This window comes from Rutidosis leptorrhynchoides, chromosome 1 (assembly GCF_046630445.1).
Source record: "Rutidosis leptorrhynchoides isolate AG116_Rl617_1_P2 chromosome 1, CSIRO_AGI_Rlap_v1, whole genome shotgun sequence".
NCBI lineage: Eukaryota > Viridiplantae > Streptophyta > Magnoliopsida > Asterales > Asteraceae > Rutidosis > Rutidosis leptorrhynchoides.
This window is the reverse complement of record NC_092333.1, coordinates 601,683,787-601,690,907: the sequence shown is the minus strand read 5'-3', so window position 1 is coordinate 601,690,907 and position 7,121 is coordinate 601,683,787.

The window sequence follows — 7,121 nt, the reverse complement described above, 5'->3', positions numbered from 1 at the left end:
TTTTGAAATAAAGGGACCTATTCTTCAAATGATTAATAACAGGTGTCAATTTAGTGGTGGTCCTAATGAAGATGCAAACGAACATATTCGTCTCTTTCAAGAGATATGTCTTCTTTTCAAACTTAAACCAGACACTGACCAGGCCATATTTTTAAGTCTTTTCCCATGGACACTCCACGGGGAAGCACGAAGTTGGTTAGATTCATTGGCTGAGGCTACGATAGAAACTTGGGATGGTATGTTGGAAAAATTTCTTAAGAAATATTTTCCAGCTTCTAAGTCCGCGAGACTCCAACACGAAATTACCCAATTCTGTCAAAAGCCGATGGAAACCTTGTACGAAGCATGGAATCGATTTTCCAAAATGCTAAGAGGTTGTCCAAACCATGGCTTGGATACCTTTCAAAAAGTCCAAATCTTTTACAAGGGTTGTGATGTTGCAACCCGAATTTCCATTGATCAAGCGTCCGGAGGTTCACTCATGGACAAAACCGAGCAAGAGGCTTATGAGATAATCGAGAAGCTAGCCGATTATTCTCATGAGTGGTGATAGTGCTCCAAATAAATATATATTTTGTAGAAATATCCTCCCAATATGTAAATTATTTAGTTGTAATTGTCCTATTTTAAGTTGTAATCGTTTATATTAAATAAGTGCGAAGACAAAAGGCGAAAATGACGATTTGAAGACGCAAATGACCAAAAAGCTCAAATGTACAAGATACAATCCAAGTGGTTCAATTTATTGATGAAAAACGTCTAAAAATGACAAGAGTACAAGTTACAAAACGTAAAGTACAAGATATTAAATTGTACGCAAGGACATTCAAAAATCCGGAACCGGGACATGAGTCAACTCTCAACGCGCGCGACGCAACGGTGCAAAAATTACAAGTCTACTATGCACAAGAATATAATATAATATATAAATAATTATATTAATTATTTATATTTTATATTTATATATTTATTATGTCGACAAGCTAGGAGCCAAAAGTTTGTGAGCTGGAAAATCAAACTCCACGACTCGCGGAGTTTGAAGGCCAAAAACTCCACGACTCGCGGAGTTTGAAAAATCAGAAATTCCTATAAAAGGCCACGAATTCTGCAAGTTTAAAATACATAATAATAATAATACTCTGTAATATATATATATATATATATATATATATATATATATATATATATATATATATATATATATATATATATATATGTTAGTTTTATATTAGATTAGTTTGGGTTATGTAAAAGTTATTTTACGGGTTTTTGAAGTCGAAATTCTGTCCGTGTAACACTACACGATAAATACTCAATGTAAGTTATGTTCTCCTTTTTAAATTAATGTCTCGTAACTAAGTTATTATTATGCTTATTTGAGCCGAAGTAATTATGATGTTGGGCTAAATATTAAAGATGGGGTTATTGGGGTTTGTACCATAATTGGGGTTTGGACAAAAGAACGACACTTGTGGAAATTAGACTATGGGCTATTAATGGACTTTATATTAAATTAACGATACCTCGTTAATTTAATATAAAGGTTATGATTTGACGTATCTATATATAACCACATACGTGAAAGGACCCGTTCATATACATTATAAACGATTCACAATAGTTGATTACATTGCGAGGTATTTGACCTCTATATGATACATTTTACAAACATTGCATTCGTTTTTAAAAGACAATCTTTCTTTACATCAAAAATTGACAGGCATGCATACCATTTCATAATATCCACTATCCAACTATAAATTGATTTAATAATAATCTTTGATGAACTCAATGACTCGAATGCAACGTTCTTCGAAATATGCTATGAAAGACTCCAAGTAATATCTTTAAAATGAGCAAATGCACAGCGGAAGATTTCTTTAACACCTGAGAATAAACATGCTTTAAAGTGTCAACCAAAAGGTTGGTGAGTTCATTAGTTTATCATAATCATTTATTTCCATCATTTTAATAGACCACAAGAATTTCATTTCCAGTTCTCATAAATATACGTCCCATGCATAGAGACAAAAAAATAATCATTCATATGGTGAACACCTGGTAACCGACATTAACTAGATACATATAATAATATCCCCTATCATTCCGGGATCCTCCTTCGGACATGATATAATTTCGAAGTACTAAAGCATCCGGTACTTTGGATGGGGTTTGTTAGGCCCAATAGATCTATCTTTAGGATTCGCGTCAATTAGGGTGTCTGTTCCCTAATTCTTAGATTACCAGACTTTAATAAAAAAGGACATATTCGATTTCGATAATTCAACCATAGAATGTAGTTTCAATTACTTGTGTCTATTTCGTCAAACATTTATAAAAGCGCATGTATTCTCAGTCCCAAAAATATAAAGGGTAAAAAGGCAAATGAAACTCACCATACTGTATTTCGTAGTAAAAATACATATAACGTCATTGAACAAGTGCAAGGTTGGCCTCGGATTCACGAACCTAAATTAATTATATATATTTATGTGTTGGTCAATATTTGTCTAACAAATTAGGTCAAGTCATAGTGTACCACAATCCTAATGCTCGAGACTAATATGAAAAAGTCAACAAAAGTAAATTTGACTCAAAATAATTTCCAAAAATTTATACATGATTAATTTATAGTTTAAATATCGTCGTTTTATATTTTTAAAAGATTTATTAGAGTAAATAATATAATTTATTTATTAATAAATAAAATTTTATATTATATTTATATAATAAAATATACTTTTATATATATTAAGTAATAAAATTTATAGGGTTCATTTAATATTATAAAGATAATATGATACGTATTATTAAAGTAAGTTATTACACGTAGTAAAATATGTTTGTATCAAATATTTATTTGATAAAATAATATCTATAATGATAGTAAGTAAAAGTTGTATTATTTTGTAATAATAATTATTATTATAAAAATATCAATATTTATAATTACTAAGATGACATTATGATAAAACGATAATTCTAATTATGATAACTTTAATATTTAAGATAATTTTTAATATTATCTTTAAAATAATAATTCTATTTAAAATAATAATAATAATAATGATATTTTATAGTAACAATGACATTTCTATTAAAATGATAATTTTTACTAAAATGATAGTTTTAATACTAACGATAATTTTAATAATAATAGTAATGATAAAAATAATAAGAACGATAATTTTATCTAAATCAATATCTTATAATATTTTAATTTCATCATGATACTCTTAACCATTATTTCCTAATCGTTTCGTTTAATAGCTTTTAATCGTCTTTTATATCGTGTTCGTAATAATGATAATAATAGTAATCAAAATAATTAGGTGTTACAAATATTTGTTTTAATTACACTAATATTAATAATGATAGTTACTATAACATTATTAACGATAATACTAATAATTATCTTAATGATAATATAGTAATAGTAATAATAATAATAACAATGACAATAACCATTTTTAAATAATGATATATATATATATATATTAATAATGATAATAATAATAATAATACCAATAATAATAATATTAATAATAATAATAATAATAATAATAATAATAATAATAATAATAATAATAATTGGATAATAATAATAATACTAATTATAACTTTAACGATAATAACGATAGTAATAATAAAAAAAATAACAATTTTTAATGATAAATCCTTTTATTGATAAAGATAATAATAATAATAATATAATAAAACTAGAACGACGATAATAACGACGATAATAATAATCATTTTTAATAATAATACAAAAATTCGATGGACTATAACTTCAAATCCGTTCATCGAAATCATTCGATATCTAAATGAAAAGTTCTTAATTTTTCGCTAGCTTTCCAACGACATGCATATCTTATACCTTATCTCAGTCGCATATATAACTAATTCAGGATTCAACATAATCTAACTAAAGGCAATATCAAAAGTACAAACATGCATAATCCTATATACTCGAGCACTAGTCAGGGATACACTATTAGTATGTAAAAGTTAAATTATGAGTACTCACGTATCAATATTGAGATTCAATATTGCAGGAAAGGTACGTAGACGCAACGGAGATGATAAACACTATATTGACCTCACGAGCATACCCATGAACCATACCAATCACCTCCATAGCTATAACCCATAATTTCCTTAATCCAATCCCACTCGAAAAACAATTTCAAAATCACTCGGACAGCACTCTGACGTAATATTTTATGTATACTAATAATATCTTGAAATAATATGGAGTAAATATATATATGTAAATCGATTGAGAGAGTTTAGAGAAAAATATTTTCAAGTTTCTGTGAAATAATGAAACCTATTGAATTCTATTTATAATAGATTTTTGAATTATTAAAGTATGAATTATTAAAGTAAATTATTAAAGTATAAATTATTAAAGTGAATTATTAAAGTATGAATTATTAAAGTGAATTATTAAAGTATGAATTATTAAAGTGAATTATTAAAGTATGAATTATTAAAGTGAATTATTAAAGTTAAAGTAAAGTAAAAATAAAATAAAGGTAAAGTTTAAGTATAGTAAAAGTATAAAACTATGTACGTATAATACGCGTATAAATATATATAATATTAATTTAAATCGTTATATATATTTAATAAAATAAAATATAAATATCGTTATCTTTATCATACTGGTTAAGTAATGAGTTGTCAAAAGTGGTTCTAGATATTTATAAAAGTTATATACGTTTTAATAATAAAGTTCTTTTTAAACTGAAAACGTTTTTGTACGTTTGAAACTAAATCAAATAAATATAATAATTTTGTTTTCCAAAACCAAATATATTTTTAAGAATCATTTTGTTTAAAGGTTAAAATAATGGAAATCGTTATATCATAAAATATTTTAAAAAAGTAGAATCATATATATTCATAATAGGTTTCAAGTTTTTAAATTACAGTTTGTTGGTGAAGCATGGGATAAAGTTCAAAGGTTAAATAAACGTATGAAATCATCTTAATGAAAAATGTCGAGTTACTTAACTTGTCGATATCCAACATCTAAGTTATTTACACTTCACGTTCTTACTTATAAATCACTTTACCATTTTCCGAATGTTGTCAAAAAGAATAGATTTCTTAAATCACAGTGGACCTCATAACATAGACCCGTAATCATATCATAATGTATCTAATAAATCAACAATTTGATATTATCTTCTAATTCCATCGATAAACATATTGAAACAAATACGATCATGTAAAGTATTATACATTTAATACTTTATTAATATTCTCAAGTTATAATATATATATATATATATACATATATATACTTATTTATTTATATATAACGGTTCGTGAATCGTCTAAATTTGGTCGAGGTTATAATGAATGTATGAACACAATTTAAAATTCTTGAGATTTAACTTAACAAACTTTGCTTATCGTGTCAGAATAATATAAAGATAAAGTTTAAATTTGATTGGAAATTTCCGGGTTGTCACAGTACCTACCCGTTAAAGAAATTTCGTCCCGAAATTTGAGTGGAAAGGTCGTGAATGATAATAAGTCTGTTTTCATGATGCATACAGGCTGAAAATTAGAGTTTTATCATCAGCGAATAATTTGGATAAACAATCCATTTATATGAAGAGTACGAATGAAGCTAACATAGAAGAGTGAAATGAGTAAGTGTAGATTCATCTTATCATTTGACGTAGATATGATTGATTTCCAGATTTCAAGGGATTTGAAGAAAATCTTTGTAATAAGATTTGATTCTCCGGTAACAAAAGGAATTAGGATACGCTTTAAATGCGATCGTCCATTTTAATTGTTCTGTCGGAGATTTTCTTATAAATTCACCTCCTTCCTTTTCTTACAACTCACACCTTCTGTTGATGCATTTTATTCAAGTCCCTAGACATCTACCCACGTCCATTGTAGGTACAACAGTTTACAGGCCACCATGATCGTTCGTTATTATCCTATTCGTGTTTGTATGTGGTTACAGCAACTGCAGGAACGAGATGTGGATGTTTGACTATGTTAGACTTAGTCAGACGTCCGAGTGAAGCCTCACTCTTACGGCTGACAGGCTCATACGCACGATTGATGCTGAGCTAAGTCACAATTACAACCTAAATGAGAAGACACGAGTGAGTGATCACCCGTACGGCTGATGAAGCCAACTCGTATGTGTGATGGATGAATCGTACGGGTGAGTCAACAGCAGGGGTATATAAAGTCTTATGTTCTTCATTTTTAGGTTAAGCCTCTCATTTGTTACACACACTCAAATCTGGTGAGCTCCTCTGATTCTCTCTCAACCCAAATCACCCAGGTGGTGAATAATAGCTCTAGGTGTTGATCTAATCACACTTGATTTAGTTGTGGTATGACTAAATTAATCACAAAAAGCTTAACCTATTCACTAGAGGGTTTGATTCACTTATTCCGTCATTGTGTGAGTTAAATCTGTTGATTTCTAAGTTCCTAGTCATGTTTCATCACCTTCTATTCTTTCCCCCTCAACTCATATTTTAAAGTATTCATCAATATGCTCCATCCAGTTCTGATTCTTGATATACTTATAACTTTCATATCGGTCATTCTTCTTTTTCATCTACCGCCGGAAGAATCTATTTACTTCTACTATACTCTTGGGTTTATAGTGTTTCTAGTTCTCCCGTGTCTTTATATTGCTATATGCATCGATATATATGGTTTATAATTTTTGGTTTGTCGTTGGGCTTTATATCTTCCCTTATATTTCAAAGTCTCTGTTTCTATCTTCTATAATCATTGTCATCCGCAGTTAATGCTCTCTTTTATTTGCTGCAATTTATACCCCAATTTCTATTTCGGAGTTTTGTCCTTTCGTTTCTTCTTCTTGCGATTAAGCACCGCTTGTAATGGTCCAGAATTCACAAATATGATTTTCGGAATGAACATTGTTAATGTTCTAGGAAGGAAATTGTGATGGCACGATCTTGACTTGTCAAATTACTAGAATACCTTGGAAAAGGCCGAATCATCAAGAAATATTTTCTTGATATTTTAGAGGTTAAATAGAATACAAGAGTCGTATAACATGGCACATGATGATGTTATGATCTGTGAATCATCACGTTCCATTT